This window comes from Rhopalosiphum padi, chromosome 2 (assembly GCF_020882245.1).
Source record: "Rhopalosiphum padi isolate XX-2018 chromosome 2, ASM2088224v1, whole genome shotgun sequence".
NCBI lineage: Eukaryota > Metazoa > Arthropoda > Insecta > Hemiptera > Aphididae > Rhopalosiphum > Rhopalosiphum padi.
The window spans coordinates 5,474,068-5,496,118 of record NC_083598.1 but is presented as its reverse complement, the minus strand read 5'-3'; the positions used below and the strand labels follow the sequence as shown (position 1 = coordinate 5,496,118).

The following is a 22,051-nucleotide window of genomic DNA, read 5'->3' as shown; positions in this document are numbered from 1 at the left end:
TTTTTAACAAAAAAAAAAAAAACAAAAAATTATATTATATTTTTACCATTTTAATAATAAATTATAAAGGAACATATTCAATAACATTTTAATACGATTTGTAATTATTTACGTTTATTGATTATACCGTAAATATTACAATACATTTTAATATGTTACACTTTACTTTAATAAAAATGTGGAAAATCTAAATAATATTATCTTTGAAGTTTATGAGACAATATACTGTAAAAAATAGTTTTAGAAGATTTCAATACTAAAGCAATTAATTAAAAACATATTTTGAGTCATGATAATTAAATAATAATTTCAAATATGTATACAAAACAAATTCATATTGGTTAACGGTAAGAAATTAAACGAAAGTCACAATAGGACATAGATAGTCAGTTATTGGTATTTTATTACATACAGAAACATTAATAAAGATAAACCATAAATTATTTTTTGAATTTAAATTCTGAAATTTTATAACAAAGAGTATTCTTTATAACCACAATAAAAATTAAAAATAATAAAAAAAATACATATTAAATAATAAAAATAAATTTTAAGTAAAATAAAAACAACCTTATATAAAGTAAATACATACATTTATTTATAAAAATTGTATGTATATAAAATATTTATATTTTATGTAAAAAAACCACTTATCATGGTTATCACTTATGTTCGTGTTTTATATGCTTTTACAGCACATCAATTTTAACACACAGCTTCCACGGCGCAGCTAGCTCTCTCACTTTCTGTCTCTTGCACTCGCTTATGATTCTAATACTTACCTCAGTTCAATTTTTGTTTTGTTCTTCTTATAGTACCCAAAGCAAACTGATTATCAAAGATTATAATACATTAAAATATAATATAACTTCAAATGCGTTTATAAAACCGTAAAATAATTAACACAGTTTAAAACCAACTAAAACTTTAAAGTATATAAAAAAAAACATAAGCTAGTGGATTGACTGATAATAATCGTTAGATTATTATATAGATAATAATATCGTTTTATTATAATATAAAACAATAATTATTCGTATATTTGAATTTATACAAATTATGAATTTATTAAAATTATTCACTTATTTCAAATTTATTATAAGAAACATTTAATATGCATTATATTATTGTTATTATTCAGTATATGTATATATTTGACAATTTTTTTTAAAAATATTTTATAAGTGAAACTTTAAATAAATAATCAATCATCTTAAGTTTTAAACAAAATAAAATCTATATTTTTTCATATAATCTGTTATTTTAAGAACAATATATATATAAATGTTTGATATGAAGCTCTTTTCATATATTAATATATGAATTAAGTTATATTTCTCACTTTGGACGAAAGATTTAACAACAATAGTCTCTACTAAAGGTGCAATTTATATATAGTAAAATTAAATGCAGTATAGTTATTTTACTTCATTATACATTTTAATTTTGAAAGCCATAATATTAATTTTGGTCATACATCTTGCACATTATGAATTCAATATTCATATTGGTTCTAATATAAGTCAAACCACACAAATTTATAAGATAAAAGTACATTTTTTATAAGTTAATTGTAATTTAATTTGTAAAATAAACTCAATTTATGGTATACCACTTTTTACTTACAGAAAAGCATATTACGTTTTTATCATAAGTGCTTACTGCTTATAATATTGTTATTAATCGTTATTTTTTATTTTCTTATAATTATAAATTATTACTATATTACGATAATTTTACTTTGTTCTAAAAAGAAACTAAGTTTGCAATCCGATAATAAAGTTAATTCATAGTCAGCCATTGAATAATAATAAATTGTTATTCAATAAACTAAATGTCATACACATATTCTAGAAGATATTAAAAATGTAAGTCTTAAAGAAACATTAAAATACGTCTTAATTAATTAAAATGTTATACTACCTAATAAAATCAGCCTAACAAGGACTCATTTTTAAGTACATTTTGTGACTAATAGCCAATAGGTGAACAATTTTTTATTATATAATACTAATTTATTTTACTACCGATTTTAGAAATATCAGCTTCTATAGCATACTGTATTTAAATAATTATATAATATACATTTTTTTGTGGGTAACATATCTAAGAATGAATATTTATGGCTTAGAAGTGAAGAGTGATAGCAGCAACAAGTTTTATTGTTTCGACTTAAAGACATTGTAAATTTATAATTATTATGAAGATATTTATGGATTTATAGTCTCACTAAAATAAATAATATAATTGTATATAAAATATAAAATTAAAATATTTTTAATGAAAAAAATACTTATATTATTATTAGATAATAAATTGTATTGACAATAAGAATATAAATCAAATATTTATCAAATCCTTATTACTTTGTCGCTCATTTAACATCATTTATACTGAAACCCTGTAATCGGTTATTATAATTTTGTAGGTTCTATATTTTTATCTTTTATTATACTGTATTTTTGTGAAGTATTAGTAGTACTACTCATACCAGGTAACAATTGCTATGATTAGAAGATAGCTATAAAAAATAACTAACATTTGTTATGTTAATTGCCTAAGATCATTAATAATGTCTAATACATGTTTACAAATTGCACGCGATAAGTTACCTATTTAATTTTTTTTTTTTGCTGTTAATAAATGGTCAAAGTTTATTTGCGATTAAAATCTTAAGTTTTATGTTATTTTTTTATTATTTTTAAAACATAGTTTTTATGTTTCGCTAGTATAACGAATTTTTTGTTATTAAAAAAAAACTTGAAAACATTTTTTTTTTTTATAGTTAGTTGTCACAAATATTTAGTATACATTGTATTGGTGGAATAAAATATTTAATCTATTCTTTTATACTTGAGATATACGATAAAATATTTAAAAATGTCTTGGTATAAAAAAATGTATTTGAATGTATTAGTTTAACTATAATATTATTCGAAACACGAATTTAAAAATATACGAAAAAAATAATTAATAATCATAATAATCTTATTTGAAATGTTTAAAAAGGTACTGTATTTTGATATATACATCCATGTAATAATAAATATTACATCTTACTCTTTATATTGATTCCTGCATACGAATTATTTAAATTTTACACCTAAATTAAAACGCTAATTGGTAAATTAAAAAAAATTATCTTCGACAGTACTAATTAGTTTTTTTCCCGTTATATAAAATATTTGAATGATATAAAAATATACATTATCTTATTAAAAACCTATTCATAGTGAAAAAATGTTATGTGATTTTTTTATCGATTTAAGTATAAGCGTTTAACAATTCAACTGGTGAAAATAACCCACATTTTTTTTTTATACACCTGTATATTTATTATTTTTCATTCCTGTAAACACCCTCGAGCCATTTTTTTTTTATTTTCGAAAGTTAAACACATATCTATTTTTGAAGTATTTGTACAATCAATTTTCGGCTCAAGTTCACATTAAAACCAACTAGAATTGTTCTGTATATAGTTGTGGTTCATCGCCATCCATTGTCCAAATGGAGTGAGTAGTACTTCCGATTAAGTGTCTCGTTATATTATGAAGAAAAACGGTGCTCGAAAGTGTATTGCCGCCAAACAACGTAAAATGGAATCACACACTACAATTACAATTCTCGGGGCACATGCATCAGACAATTCGTCGTCGCATCGTTGACTCTTATTGTTCAATCACTAAACTCTGGCTTTTCTTTTAGACAAATATCGAATATCACAATTGGAAGTTTCGTATGATATATAATATCGTTCAAACTATATCAATTGGCTCACTCAGTGTATTATAGTAAGACCAGTATATTTTAACGAGTCGGCGTTGAAAAAAAAAAAGTAGTTGGACAAAGTTTTCGATGAAGTTCTATGCACACAAATGGCTTTATGGCAAACAAGTTTAAAGTCGAATGGTTTTGCCAAACGTATTATCACAAATTGTTAGGTTTCCATCATATAAACATATCATAGCCATATTATACTTCTTAGATATCAATGTAGATATAAAAATATATATAATGAATAAAACCAAATTAGTTAACCCATTTAATTTTGGTTTTTGATTTTATGAATACCGTATTCAATTGGATCGTGTTTTTTCTTCAACAGTTGTTTTTATAAGTAGTGCCTGCTATTTTTATTCATATTATAATATATATTTGCATATGTTATTATATTTTTACCCAATAGGACAATATTACGGTCCAAAAGAAATTTAAATTAGCAGTTGTAATAATTAAGGACATTTTAGGTAAAAAAAATGTTAAAGATTAGACTAATTGTCAATTATATTTGACAACATTTTTATCGACAATTTTACTAAACTGTTCATTATTATGTAATGCTTCGTTATTGCTAAACGTGTTATAACAACAAATAGATAGTCACATCCGTGTATCTGGTGATACGTTTTAATATTTGGATTAAAATTATTCTATGAACAGAGTAAATATCCTTGGAAAACTGTTTGGACTTGAATACTTTATAAAAATAATAAACCTGAATAGCTAATACTATTTTGGATGTATAAATATTCGTTAATTGATGCACATTTTTATTGAATAATACATTTCCATTTTGATAATAGAATATTAATTTGGGTTGTGTACGGCTAAAATTTGTTTTCAACGGATTTAATAGATTTGCCACTTAGGCATAATTCAACACTAGTTTATTTCAACTAAAGATGACGCTTCGCTGTGGAATGGTGACGGTCCGTTTAATTTCACTATTATTATGGTCTGCCAAATAAATCCATAAAATATGACGATCTATACATCTTGTTTTCAAAATTAAGTTTTCTTTATGACTTATTATTGTGCATTAAATTGTTTATGAAATAAAATCAAGTTATGTGCATTTTTCATTTCTCAGATGGATACTCACGATAAACAATATTCAAAGAGTGTAATACCCTGTGTGGAATATCTAACGTCTACAACTAAAAAGTAATGCATACTTTATGGAGCTGAGTAAGAAGGTTAAAAAAATTATGTAATAATGTGAAATTATTGGAAGATTTTCATCCATAAACGTAATAGTTTGTTTCACAAATTAATCGACAGGTAAAAAAAGTCCAAAATTCATTTTAAATGATGTCTCCTCATACATTACAATTATTTTTATTACTCTAATCTTATTATCCCTAAGTAACCATGACTATTTCCATTTTTACCTTTATTGTTGCAAATGACTCAATTTGTCTTTGTCTTTGTTGAATCAAATTTCCGTAAATCTACATACCAACACTTCAAGCAAATGATTAAATATTTTTGGTTATAAAAATCTAACTAAAGTTGAAAGACGTATTTGCGTATTTTGTATTTCAACTTGACAACGTTCAAAAAACAGTATTCGTTTACATATATTGTTGAAATCACTCGACAAAGGTTTCATTTAAATAAGCACATTTATATTCAAATATATAGAGTATAAAACTAAAGTGAATCAGAAAAACTACGAAATGAGTTCATGCTAAAAATAGTTAGTAATGAAATCTTCATTTTCAATTCCATATTATACAGTATAAGGTTTTCAAATCTATTTCACGAGTTTTTTTCTTGTTATCATTTAATGTATCAAATATCTAATAATAATAATAATAAAAAAAAAAATTTTAATAATTACAATTATGTGAAGTTGAGTATTACTTTATTTTAAATTGCAGAATGTATTCACTTATATGTATATTATTCATACTATAGATTTATTTTATATTTCAAGCTGTGGTGATAAATTATATTAAAGAATTCAAAAATAATCAAATTAAGGTAGATGGATCGAAAATGATTTATGTCAACTACTTAATCACACTTAACTAAAACTCTATATTCGTACGTCAAAAGTTTAGTTTAACCAAATAATAAAAATACATAAAATTAACTCTCGCGAATTATGTGTTATTATTGTGTGTTATGTTTTTATCAAAACGATTAGGATATAATTATTGTATTAATTATCACGATGAATGAGATTATAAGAAAATTATAAAAGTAACACATAAATGATTATTTTAATATAAAACTTTTCATAGGATATATAATTTTATTTTTAATTTATTCAATTATTTTGATACTAGTTTCAATGAAATAATACTTATTGTTAGTGTTCTATAAAAATACATTACAATAATTTGTTTTTTGGTAACTTCCGTCGTTATGGATAGATAAAGGTATAAAAGAAAGGTACATTACTATCAAAAAAGTATAGGTGGGAAGCGGTTCCCGAGTACGTGGCCCTTTTAATAGCATTTGTAATAGGGGTGGCACTAGCTGGCTTATTCTGTTTAAACCCTACGATGGATGAACATAGAGAGGAGGTAATAAAGATGAATTGTGCGTTACAAAACGATGCATGGTGGTGGCAGAGAAAGTGGACAATGATAGAAAGAGACTCGTTGGTATACCACACGCGGTAACGTGTCCCTGGCGTATACCGTTGTATTCGTACATGACTGCCAAGAATGTTAAATACCCCTCCTACCACACCAAATCCTTCTACCAAAATGGGCTGTCAAGGGAATATAAAATTTAAAACAATTCCCATTATGACAATCGAAATAAAATTGATTATGGACATTATTAAATTAAAAAAATTAAAAAATTCAACATGACGAATAAATAATATTAAACGTTGTAATAGTCTTAATTAATATTTCTATAGAATTCCCAAAACGTTTGCATTGTAAAAAATATGTTTAACAATAATTATGTATTATATTATATTATATTTATTAAATATTTAAAAATAAATTGAATGTGATAAATATTATAATATACAATTATAATTATACTATATATATAATATTGAAAGTTATTCAAAAAATACATATAATATATTTATTTATTTGATGTACAGTAACTGCACAGATTTTTATTTGGTACGAATTAAAACAAGTTAGGTCTAATAAAATAAAATAATTAATAATTATAGACATTTATACAATAATAAAGTGACAGATAGTCGATGAAATTAACACATAAAAATTAAATAATAGAAACTAACCATAATACAAAAAGTCCGATCAAATACATTCAATTTATGATGATATAGTAAGCCAAATTCCATGTTTAACGTAGATCTTAATTATTGGTATTTTTAAATTTTAAAACCATCAAATTAATACGGTTTTAAATTTATAAGGTATTTTTTTCAACCTATTGTATTTTTATGTAGCTCATATCATATACACCAGTAGTCGGCAACTGGCGGCCCACGCGGCTATTATTATAATGGCCCGCTTTAAATTCTAGATCGACGAAATTTATTTAAAAGTTTTATTATTTTAAAGTTTTAGACAATATATTTTTCATAGTAAATAATTTAAGAATATCATTTTTTTTATTTATGTCTGGCTCGTGAACTCTTTTTAATTTGTGAATATGGCCCATAGTCCAAAAGGTATCTGACCACTGGTATACACTATACTCAATATTTTTACTATTAAACTCCAAACTACGTATTGAAAAAATATTTTATTATGAATGTATAATGTATCTAATAACTTAATTAAAGTAGTTACAGTTATATAATCTGGTATAAATTAAGAAAATTACTGTTCTGCAAAAGCTTAGGCGAAATAATAATACACTTAAGTACTTAATTATGTTCATAATACCTAAGAAAAATGTATTATCTTTTCGTTTTAAGTATAGTAGTTCTCAAAGAAATGTTATACCTTTGTGAGCACACCTCAAAGTGTTTCTATAATAGAAGGTTGAGAATTGCATGTTTCATGAAATCTTGTACAAAGAAAACGTGTTAAATGAATACGTTAATTATATTTTATATTTATAGTTATAATGTAAGCTATTCTTCCATCAATTATCCATTTATTTATTATCAAACTTTCATAAAAATATCAATCTTAACTTTTAATTTTTTTTAATACTTTAATTTTTATACAAAAACCTATTATTTGTAACTTGTATAAGTAGACTTTGTTATTAATCGATATTCAATAAAACATGCTTAATATAAAACAAAGATTTACCTGTATTTCTTAATCGACTGAATATCTGAAATATAAATTATAAAAATTATAATATATATATATAGTATATACATATTACACACACACACACACACACACACACACACATATATATATATAATTAATAATGATTTAAAACATGAATATATTATAAATTAAATAATTAAACTACATTTTTTGTATTGATCATGATTTAATAACATTATACCATGGATAAAATAGAATTATCTACCCCTATAATTGAAACTTTTCAAATTATATTTTATTGAATTAAATATAATTATTATAATTACATGTGTGCGTATCACATAATGCAGGGATGACAAACTTTTTTATAACCGTTTCAAAAAGTCTACGAAAAAATAAATTCAACAACATTATTATTATAACAATTTATTAAATTGATATACACTACACTTGTTATCAAACATTTAACTTTTTAAAGTATTTGAATTTAAAATATGTTAAGAATAATTAATTTGTAATAATTTATCACTACAGCCACGAATATACGTTAGGATATGTGTACTGTACTATAGTATGTGATTTCAATTGCCATATATAATATAATTTTGTAGATATAATATCACTATGTGTACAGTATATTCTATGATACAAGAAATTACAATGAATCTATAAAAGAAACTATATTATGTTTAGATACTTTGTTATATTGTACAATATACGTTATACTTTGGACTTATGATATTTAATATTTAGTCAATTTATATTATAATCATTAGTATTGGTTATTAACTTTCAGTTGACAACCACTATACGTATATTTTTTAGAGTATAATATTTTTAATATTTTATGTGTTATTTACATTTTAATTTTTATTGTAAAAAATTTAAAATAGCTACCAAAATAATTTTACGTGAATCAAAATGTATATTTTTAAATTTTATATATACAAATAAAAAAATGAACAGTAAAGCACAACCAAATAAACAATTTTTTCATTACTTTTTGTTTAATATGTCGGAAGTTAAGGTAAATGCGCATCATATAGTGCTACATTGGTGATTCGAGAACGATGATTTTTTGCAAAAAAACACTCACACACTTACGTGAGCTGAACAAAAATGTGTATAAGTGTTGTAAAATGCATACCAGGAATGGAAAAATTTTCTGAAATTGGAATTTAGGAAAAATGAAACACAAATATTTTATTTTTATTGAGGAAAACAGAGGTTTTAATTTCTCAAAGACAAAAATAGTGACTTGGAGGATCTTTGCTTAGAATCAATAAAAATAATTTTATAAAATAATAAAACGCAGAAGATCGGATGCAAGCAGAAAATAATATAAAATATTAAGCTTACAAAGAAATAAAAACTTCATGTGTGTCTTAAGCCTAATGTTATATAATAGAGATAGACAATAGTTATGGAAACTTAATTTCAGATGAAACTGCAGTACAACTGTAGTCAGTCGTCCAATATCACTGACGAATGTGACAATTTTGATAGTAAAGCAATTATATTTGTAAATGTTTTCTGCTCATCAGGTATACGCTTGTAAATAATAATGCTAGGTATATTAAACTCCATAAGCTGCATGTACAAAATTCAATAAGACAAAAAAAATATTAAAAACTTTTAATTTTACTAAATTTATTTTACTGCGAATTCATATTACCTATAAGTTGTACTAAAAATTCATAAAATTGTTATTTAAAATATTTTATTTATACACACACACACCCATATATATATAATATTTAGGTTAGGTTAATCTTATTGATTAAAATTTAACCCATATTAGAGCAAACAAAAAAATGGGTATTTAAGCTAAGAAAAAAAATATTTGTTATTGGAATTGCAACTTTTGATAAAGATTTGACATACAATACAATTTTTAACATTTTTATTTATACGACATAATAATTTAATAATGAGGTTTATTTTTTTTTTTTATTTCAATATTATGATCATAAATCAAATTATCATATAATATTACCTAATTTTTACTGATGGTTTACGGTACGCAAGAAATACAATTATATTTACTAAATAAAATCTTTCTTTTTTTTTACCAATAATGCCAATAATTTTTATCATTGTATAACGATAAATATATTATATTATAATAGATAACATGTCTATATTAATAATTATATTGAGATATATCATTATAAATATGAATTTTTTTCTTAATTTTAACACATAATACATATTTAATCTTTAATGTGATATAAATAAAATAATTAAATTATATCTGAAATTAAATGTATCTAAGATAATGAAGTAATTAAAACTACTTATACCTAGTAATTATTGTAATCAAATATAGGTTTTTAAACTTTTGTTGTTTCAATCATTTCATTGTATGTATATTAAATTTATTCATAAAGGAGAAAAAGAATCATTTATTTAAATATATTGTTTTACAACCGTTTATTTAATCAACTACAAAGTTTTTGGGAAGTAAAAAAAATCCAAATATTAATTTAATAACTTTATAACTTTCTAAATTGATATTGTACTTAAGTATAGATTATATTATGAGTTAATAAGAAAAACTAAACCATTGGAGTGCTATGTTTACTGCATAGCGGATAGTACAGAGAATCCAAAAATATACTTAGAGTATGTTTTATTATTAAATTTGAAAGCAATAATAAATCATCGCGTTTTAGAAACCTCTCAATAGAGATCAGTTAAGCCCATGATGCTGCCATTTTTTTTTAAAAATAATTCAGTTATTACCTATTGATATTTTTCCTTACACTTTAAAACTGTGCATTGATAAAATATAAAACGACCTTTTCTATAAATAATAATACTCTTTGATATTACCTATATAATTGTATGTTACATTTTTGAAAAATTATTCCACTCTCAAAAGTGTTTATAATAAAAGATAAGAATCAAAATAAAGAACCAATACTATTCTTTTAAGTATAATTATATAATTTAAAATATTTAAGTAATAGAGTGCATATTTCTACGTATTTTATACATTAATAAATTCTTAAATAATGTTAATATTATTGAAAAAATAAAATTACACTGAGGTATATTAATTATAATATGCTCACTAAATATTATAACAATATCAGAACCATTAAATATATAATTAAAAATCATATATTTAAATTTTCAAACATTAAAGTTAACATATTTGAGCTAGAAACTTGAGTTCTGGTGGTAAAGATGATGCTATATAATAGATATAGTATATATTTTGTATATAATTTATTTTTGTTAGATAATAATGGATATACAATACAACTATGGTCACACAAATATTATACATTTCTTAAATTAAAAAAAAAATACGTAGATCACGTAATATATTTATAATAAAAAAAATATATATATATATAAAAAGAAGGTACAATAGCCAGAGTTACTTTATTATGAAACCGATCAACAGTATTATACGTCTATACGAGTAGATACCTCAAATTTTATATAGAAGTTAATAAATATAATTTATTTATATTCCCATAACAAAACAAACTCAAGAAATGTAGCGCTTCAATAGACTTCCCAAACTTGTGATGTGTGAAAAATCTTATTACACATATGTAATCTAAGCCAACAATTGTACAATAATACTATACTGAACAGTTCCCATTCCAAAGTTATAACAATGATAGGTTTTTAATTCTGTTGAATTCAGCTATTTTAGCAAATTTTAACTTTTGAAAGCCTCGGGTTTATTATCACGTGGTTTTTAAACTATATAATAATAGTAAAGAAAAATGGTCAGTTATCATTACGGAAAACGCACAGTAAAGCAACTGTAAACTTGTTGAGATACGTATTACATAATAATATATTATCTTTTCTAACAATGGCTATGACTTATAACAAATCCCTTAATTGTGTACCAATAATATTTTTATTAAATATTCTATATCTATATTATCGTATTGTCAATAATAAAAAATGTATATAATAATTTTATTTTTTAAATTAAATTTGTTTTAACTTTCATACGATTCATATTACAAATACAATTTATAAACAACAACATTTTAAGATATAATTAGTACTGTAAAAACATAACACTAATATTATAGGTGCATTACATTTTAAAACACATCTAGCAATTATATGTATAGTAAATTTTACAATAACCAATGATTAAAATTTAAAATTAAAACTTTATATATAATATATAATATATACATTATACATTATATCATAACTATCTACTTAGACCAAGGTACACGAACAAATCGTCTTTAAAAGATTTGTATTTAATATTTTGTAATGTAACAAAAAGTTGCATAATATTATAGTACATTATTAAATTTATTTTTATTAGAATGAATAATTCAAATTTGCTTCCCACTCGATAAAGTAGTTTGATTATGCTTATATGTTACATAAATAAACTAAATTCGAATACATATTGAATTTATTCTACGTATATAATAAATACAAGCCTATCCTTATGAAATATATATATATATCAATACAAAATGATGATTAATTAATGCATAATGATTGTACGAAATCCATAATATTGGGATCAAACTGGCACTCAGTGATACCTATTTATTATTTTTCTTCTATTAGAGTGGAAATATCAGAAGATCAAAACCATAGTGATTTTAATGCCTTAGTGAATCCAATCATAGCTTGAAATAAAACATCCACACTGAACATAATATAAATTACTTTTTGTAGTACACTACATATATATTACAAATATTATTAACCTAACCTTTAAATCAATAAAATAGTATATTTTTTTTTAATAAAAATAATTATTTCATCAAACCTAATCCAATGTCTCTCAATGTTATAAGATTACAATTAAACCTACACTAGACCTACACTGAAAATAAAACTAAAAGAAGAAGAAAAAAATAAACACTAGAAATAATTAAAGAAAAAAAGGATTGTGAACCTTACATTCAGCATACTATGTGTAATATTAAAAAATAACCAGAAATGTTTATTTCATTTTTTTAAATTCTATATTTTTAAAATATTTTTTTATTTAGTTGGATACACTAAAAGTATAATTTGTATATTTTTCTAAATAATATTCTTTCAAATTTTTTTCTGAAGAGTTCTTAATTTTTTTTCGATGAAATCAGAACTGGACCATTAGTATTTTGATCAAAATACTTGTTTTAAACTACAAATTATTCTATCTGAATGGTGAATAGAAATTATTCATACAAAACTAAATGATACTTTTTATTTATTATTACGGTATAGCTCATATATTTCTACAAGGTAGTATATAAATTATTATCTTTGTATAATATGATTTATTTTTTTATTGTTATCTCCTTCTATATTTGCACCAATGGCAACTATCAAGAATTTGTCAAATGCCTCATATTTCAAAATTATTGTTAAATATAGCTGTACAAATTAATAGTCATAATATTCATAGTGCCTATATAACTTTGTAAATAATTAATCATATAATCAATTTTTATAAATTTAAATCAAAAAAATATCATTCTCGCTCATGGATAGTGTAAATTAAACTTTTACACAAAAAAAAGTATGTTGCAATCAAAACTTTGTTAGCTCTCAAATAATACAACGATTTATTATATACTAGTGATCCATCGGCTTCTGATAAGATGACACATAAAACGATTAGAAAAAATAATCTGGAGCACTCCAAACGGTAATATCACAATGGACCGCAAACCTATATATTATATTAAACAGTATAAAATTAGTATTAAATGTTGACATATGGGCGCTAATATTTATTTATTACACCATATTTTACATAGTCACTTCGTAAATCAATTTGAAAGCCTTTTACAATAGAGCGTCGGAGAACCAGTATAATATCTTAAATCGTATATAATACTAATGCAGACGTCAATATTTTAACAATATTATGTAAAATTCCAAGAAATTGTTTATTTAAATGTGAATATAGTTTATAGGGATAAACGATATAGTTAATTACTTAAATTCTATAAATTTATTTTTTACGGTTTTATAAAATATAACATAAGAAAAATAGTATAGAAAAATAACTAATAAGTAATAATTAATTACGGCGAATTATGTATGCAAAACACTAACAACGTTATTTCAATTTAAAAAAAACCCGGGAACTAATTTTACTATATAATAGACTTTAAGAGTACTTCGAAATTGAGAAGGTCACTGTAGTCTGTAATACGTGTGTTTTATTTTAATTTAATGATAAGTAAAATTGTTTACGAAAAATAATTTTAAGCCAATGATACAATGCGTTTATTATATTATTATTGTAGTGTGTTGATATTTTTCTAAGACTATTTTAAAATATATATATTTATATTACTATTAGTAATTTATTTGTCTATTGATAATACGGTGTGTTAATCTATTTGTTTTACAAAACCATCATATTTTATATTTTATTATTATATACCTAATATGTATTATTATTGTTTACTTATAAGCCAATACTGACGTAGGTATGGTGAATTTTTTTAATAGGTTCGGGATTTATCAATAGCATTGAATTTGTCTTGATATTTTAAAAATATTATTGTGCATAGAAGATAATATACATAATTTTTAAAAGTTTTAATATTTTTTGAATTAGAACAAAATAACTATAATTTAAAGGTAAAAATTCGTTGTTTTTTGTTTAAATTTTCAATTTATATTCAATATTCATAAATATTGCTAAGTATTAAAAAAAAAACTTATAAGGAACCCAGTATTACATTTCCAAACTTGTATATAGTTATAAAAATATTTATCAATATGAATGTACCAACATTTTTTTAATAGCTTTTAAAAATCCAAAGAGTTTAAAAGTGATGTAATAATTTTAAAATTAATTATTTATTCAATTTATTTTGATCTATTAGAATACATACACATACGGTAGGTAAGAGCAAATATATTTTTATTTCTATAACTTCTTATGATATGTTATAACTACATGACATGAATTTTTATTAGTTACAAGCCAAATTAATATATTATTAAAGTAATATTATATAATAATTTATCTATTATTTGTAACTGCTATTTAATTTAACGAGATATTTTATACGTGTTACAATATAAAAATTGTATATAATGCACAATAAATAATAATACACTATACGTAAAACAAATCATTTATAAATTATACATTTACATTTTTATCTATAAGTAAACAATTGATGAATAGTAAAATTGTACGTTGTCGATATATTATCTATTTTCTTAGTCATAATTAGCACAGTATTTATTTATATTTATTTTAGATATTCAATTTTAGTTATGACACTCGTCCATAAAAAACAGAGGCCAGTGGCCATTGTCTAATATTAACAATATTAAACTATAGCTAAGGTTAGGTAATGTCAATGCAATATAAAATAGTAAGTGACTCATTTGTATTCAAATATTGAATATATATAAATATTCAACAATAATATGTAAGTATCTTAACAAAAATAGACGTATATTAACTATGATATAACGATTGACACGTATACAACATTTTTGGAAAGTATTTACATTTTGAATATACATTTAGAGAAATAATAATATTTTAATAATATATCTTTTTCATAAAATACATTTTGATTATAATGAAAAGTTGGTGAAAAAGTGACAGTATTTAACATTATATTATAGAACGTTGAAAACATACATATAAATATATTATTTTTAGAAGCGAGACTAGTGCTCATTATCAAGTTTCTGTATACTGTCCGCTTTTTATATATATTACATAATACTATAATGTATTTATAATAATACAACCGATTTAATCTTATTATCCAGTTTTTTTTTATAGATTGATGTGTATATAATGTGTATAATTAGTTAAAAATTTAGTTTTCCTATTACCTACTTGAAATCATTAAAAAATAGAGAAATTTAAAGCTAACTTATTTTGAATTATGAATTAAAATAAATCAGATTATAACTATTGTTTTCAAGGATAAATTAGTATAATAAAAAAATTCAACAAAATATGATGGTCATAAAAATGACTAAATAAAAAAAAACATCGTGACTATAGCAAGGCATTTATAAATATAATCATAACCTTATATTTTTTAATATATGATGAAAAGAATTAAAATTAACAAATAAATACATTTTAAAATATATTTTCTTAATATTTAATAATTTATCTAGAATATGTATCTGTATAAATAATAACTTAAAAAAAGAAAAAATCCCAAAAACCCTGTAAAATTATTAAACTTTTTGTCACACGAATTAATTGCTTTGACCACTCATAGTGCGCCAAATATATACATTTAAAAGAAGCTAAAAATAATGTGTATAAATAACAAGGTCAACTTGATTAGTGATTTCGTGCGTAAAAAGTTAGCTTTTGCTTGATAAATAAAATTACAAATCATTACGTATGAATTTAAGTTCTATAATGGTTTAGTATAATATTCTAATAATAATGGTATTCTGATAATAAATAGAGAAGGTATAGGATTTTAAAGTATGCCTAAAAATATATAAATATGCACTATAAAATTATGTTGAATATTGTAAAAAAAATCCCTAGAAATATATACAGAAACATAGTAGAATAATACATGTTATCTGATGACTAAGAGTTTACTAAAATACTGAAAATATAATAATTTTAAAAAGTTATTAATTTAGGTACTTTCATAAAATAAAATATATGTTTGGTGTTAATATGTATTTATTTTTAATGACAAATTACGATAATAATATCAACGATAAGATTAAAAGAAGTTTAATAAAAAAATAAGATAGGTATAATAATTATTTAAAAATAGATTATACGAATACGCAGTAACTGACTCTCAATAAAGATGAGAACAAAATTATATTATTGCTTGATGAAAAACTAAAACAAATTTTTCCTGATGATAATAATCTAATTAAGGCATATTATTTAATATATATTTACAATATTTAATATACATATCATTGTATTTAAAAATTATATTAAGGTTCAAAATAGGATCAATAATGATTAAATTAACTATTAATAACTATATAATTTAAAATTATAAAAATTTTTTAGGAATTTAAAAAAAATATTTAGTACAATTTTAAAACTAAATAATAAGCTCATTAAGTTCATTTAATAAGCTAAATAAATTTGTTAAAAGTTGATAACAGATATATTGATATATTTGTATATAATCATATATATATATAGGTTCATATTGCATGTACTTATATTACACACATAAACTAATCATAAGTGTAATTTAAAATAACTTCTTAAGAAAACTTCACGAAAATACCATGTATCTATATGATTTAAAGTTTATTAACTTCTATAAGACCTGGTTCAAGAGTATCATTGATTTATGTAGTATATTAACGTTAAGAACTTCTTGTCATCAGTATTCAGGTTAACTTTAATGTTAGCTGATATAACTAGAATATTTATGGTAAAATTATTTTTTTTTTATCCTCTAAGTATTTACAAGAACATAAAATGTATACACGTTCATCGTTATCAAAAGTTTAATATAAAACAAGTATATATTTGTTCACGTGTTTATAACTTTAAAGTAATATTCGTATAATGTTTAATTTTAAACAATAATAAATAATAGGAATCAATGAACAGAAAAATTAAAAATAAAACCAAATAACATTTTATAATAGTACGTCATATTATATGATATTATGAATCATCAACAATATGATTGCAAATTGATGTGATAAATATAACAGCTTATTCTGAACTTTTTGTAATCATTACACATTAATAATATTTTTATGGGTATATTAAAAAAATATACATATTAGCGCTTATACTTATTACTATTAGGTGCCTACTATTGTATAATATTAAATAAGTTTACTTTAAAAAAAATACAAATTGTATATTATTATTTTTTTCTGTTTATGACAAATATAATATGTTACGTGAAAACATAAAATTTGCCTTAGGTACGTATTAACAGTTGAATCGTTAATAATTTCTTGACACTCGATTATTTTCAGTACCCGATGTTGACATATTTCATTTAAAACAGTTAAATTACCTATCTACTAATTTTAAAATGTTACGACTTTTTTATTTTTTATAGTGTACTAGAAAAGTACTTACAATCCTTAAAATATTTGAGACTCAAAATCAGAGAGTATTAGATTAGACACGAAGTCGTTGAATTATCTATAGGTAGTGTGTAGATTACCAACATAGTAAATAAAATTGTTAATTATATGGGTATAGATAGATACTCAAGAATAAAAATTAAACGATTAAAATTTTGTCTTTAAATATAGTTATTAGGAGATTATGATATCAAATTAAAAACAAAAATAATAAACCTTCATTTGAGGTAAGATTATTCATTGGTTTTTGATATCAACTATGAATGATCAAATTAAAAAATATTTTATAATTGTATTGTGATTTATTACGTCAAAACTTCGTCTAAAACGTATAAGGTTAAAGATTATTTTTCTTGTATAAACTATGCATATTACAATATGCATTATTCGTTACTATTACTAAATATTGCTTGTTAATTGAGTAATTATAATTAATTATAAGTCTTCATTTATTATTAATGTTCTGATTACAAATACTATTAATTCATTAAATGCTATTACAGTTTAAATTAAATAGCATAATCATAACATAAGAACATTTAATTAATTAATTAATTAATCAAAAGCTTATTAGGTATTAAATTACATAATTTATATCACTAACATATTGTCAATTAATTCTATACATTTTTTTTTTATATTTATTGCAATTATTTAACTGTGTTTACTGTTATTTTGTAGATTTATAGTTTTGTTAAACATTATAAATTATGCTACGATAATATTGTCATATCACGTACCTACCTAAGTATTTTTTATAATTTATAGCATCATGTCGATGTATATTAGTAACAATTGGATTATAAGGTACTTGCTTTTTATAACTGCATATTATATAAAATATCGTCAAACCAAAATTTTAAAAATTGCAATTACTAAATTTTAAAAATATTTCATTTATACTAATAATTTATACATATACATACATCTACGAAATAAATAGGTATCTAATATTATGTTATATTTTTATGTGTATACTAAATACTTATATCATTTAAGTCATTTATCTTCAAATATTTATTTAATAATTTATGTAAAATACATTTTTTAAATCCTTATTAGATATATCATTATAATAAACACTATCAGAATTAAATATTCAGGATTGAATATATTAAATAATCTAGTCACATAAAAGAAATACATATTACCTTAATGAAAACTTAAATATAAATATTTTCACACGGATATTTATTATTTTCTAAATACTCTTAATTTAGTTTTGTATAAATATACTAAAATACATTTAAGTTAATTTTATTGCACATTGAAAAATTTAGAAGTACTACAGTTTGACAGTTTGGATGTTATTTCCATTAAAAAAGTGTTTTAAACTTAATTTTATAGCTGCAGTATGACACAATTTCTAAATGTGTTTGCGATTTCCACAAGTTATTGAGAATTTATTGTAGCTGACCTCGTGCATAGTTATACACGAGTCTACTTCTCGATCAATATAAAGACTAAAAAGAGTTTTATACAAATGCCTGAACTACTTTTGCTACCCAAAAGAGGAGATGTTTTTAAAAACAAGAAAAACGAATAAAAGGCTAATCACCCTTTCGCCATTTTTCAATATCACTCAGTATTCGAAATATATTTTTACATCAATACTTTAATTATAAACTACCTGTTTCTGTATCAAATATATTTAAATCATTTTAACGACCAAATGCTAAATACATGATGAAAATAAATATCACAGTATAAGTAGCACTGCAATTCTAACTTTCAAATACATGAACCAATGAATCGCATAGCACGTATAATTATTTTGAACATGCAGCATAACATATAGTATAACATTGTATCGTTAACTTAATATTTATTCTATTAAACGAGATGCCTACACACTAACTATAATACATATGTGATCATTGCGATCAGTAGCAGCTACACCAGCCGAATTCGTTGTCACGGACAATGGACAAAAAATAAAAATAAAAAAATACACACTCACACATGGGAATCCAGTACGGAAGTAACCCATCACCTAACGTCAATTACCATCGAGTGAACTCCACCAGTGCTTCTCATTTTTTTTTTTATCATTCGACACATATCTGGCAAATAATTTTTTAATGGTTTAAAGTTTTTAAAAAGTAATTACGACGCTAGTAATTGTATTATGTGGTCAATTAATTATTTTTTAAATATCACAGTTGTTGTCCACAAGACCACAAATATGCAAGTATAGAATATATAGATTAATATAATTATTCATTATCCGATGGGTACTTCTTAAGCATAATACTCAGTGGAACTGTATAATGCGAACACATACCGTAACTTTATTTGGTAAACATATTACGGAAATTTTTCAGAAATTATAGTAACGAACGCGTCGGTCTGTGAAACGTGGTATACAAGTCATAGAATACTAAAAATATTTAGTCTATTAAATAGTCAAAAGTATCCATGTACTCTGAAATCTGAGTGAGATGTTTTTTTTTGTATATACTTCTATATTATATTATAAGCCACTCAGTCGTTAAAATTATTTTTTTTTTAATTCAGCACCATCGCGGACGCGTCATAGTATTTATTATAATCATATTAATGTTTATAATATTATTGTGTTCGCAGAAGAAAAACAAGTCGTTTCGTACCTACATTTCGCGTTTTATTCGAATATACATAATGATACTGAATATTAATGTAATTATCAGGTACCTACCTATTAACTACAATCAGGAAACCGGCATCGGCAAATTCGGCTGTTGAATTCTATTCATTATCCGTCAAGTATAATAATATTGAAATTTGTTTGAGGAAAAATTTTTAGAAAAATAATCGAACTCGCACAGCAATGAAATAAAAATAAAAAAATTCGCACACACATCCAACTTCGGCAATCGTGTTACGCTATAACCCGACTCGCACTTGGACACCGCGCGGGATCACACACTGCGTATTATATTCACGACGGTACGTAAACCAACTACACTGTGCCCGGACGGACGACCAAATTCGTAAAAAAATATTAAATAAAAAAAAATAAATAAATAATAATATTAACGATAAACGACGGAGGGATTATATTCGAACGGCAAACGGAAGTGGAAATCGCGCGAAATATCTCTCGTCGTCGTCCGTCGGCGTGAACAGTTGACGCGGTCACAGGACTACGCGGGTCGGCGGCGCGCTTGGAGGGTAATCCGGAACTACTGCGCTACCGTGCGCGTCGGCGGCCGCCGCTCCGGTGCTTGGGCAACTTTGGCGCGGCCGTCGTACAGTGATCGCGAGCGCCGCAATAAAATATTACCGTAGGCCAACGCGCGCGAGATTTTACGACTCCGTATTATTGTTTTTATTATTATTGTTATTATATGTGACATGTTCGTCGCCGCCAAGAGCCCGTACCTACGATTTCGTTTTTAATTTTACATTAATTATTTTTTTTTTCATCCAAATGGACCGCATTCATATTATAGTTGTTATTAAACTGGAATAATGCGTATTACCTATGACCCGCTGCACACAGAAAGTACGATGTTATATTTAATATCATTATTATTATATTGTCATTTTTCGCGTGTTTTTCGCCTGTCCTCCTTACCACAATAATAGTCATTCAATATTAATAAAAATAATAATAATATATTTTTGTCATATAAAAAAAAATATTTAGCATACGTGTACTGCGGTTGAAACCGATACACGCGTTTGTCTGGAAACGTTATGCACTACACGCATACAAACTTTTTAGAAACGACCCATTGGTGTAGGTTGACAATTTTTGCTTAATATGGTAATAATAATAATCGTGAAAATATTTGACTGAGTGAATATGATTGGTGAGTTGTTGGAAAATGATTTTTTTTAAATCAGTAAACTTATATCATACCTATAAAAATCATATAATATATCATATAAATATTCAATATAGAGTATTATTAAAAAAACAAGTTATTATTTCAATTTTGTTTTCTTCTATAAAATTGAATACTATACTATTTGTCATATAACTCGTCACAGTTATGCCGTCATGACGCTTAACACGCACTCACACGCTGATAATCATCTCATCAAATTAAAACCAGTAAAATTTTGTC

General features: G+C 23.4%; 2 protein-coding genes across 7 annotated transcripts in view; both read right to left on the bottom strand.

Moving 5' to 3' along the window:
* The window catches only part of LOC132920120 (octopamine receptor beta-2R-like), a 174,897-nt gene extending 153,716 nt beyond the window's left edge, over positions 1-21,181 (bottom strand). For 3 of the 6 annotated variants that reach the window (XM_060982213.1, XM_060982210.1, XM_060982215.1), the window contains exons 1-2: positions 20,674-21,181; positions 7,989-8,013 (exon numbers count right to left, since the gene is read on the bottom strand). The gene's annotated coding sequence lies outside the window, so the exon portion shown is untranslated. The remainder of the gene's footprint in view (positions 1-7,988; positions 8,014-20,673) is intronic. The other 3 variants (XM_060982214.1, XM_060982212.1, XM_060982216.1) reach the window with 1 other exon arrangement.
* Positions 1-22,051, bottom strand: part of LOC132923007 (CXXC motif containing zinc binding protein) — a 433,444-nt gene that overhangs the window by 389,271 nt on the left and 22,122 nt on the right. The gene's annotated exons all lie outside the window — the stretch shown is intronic.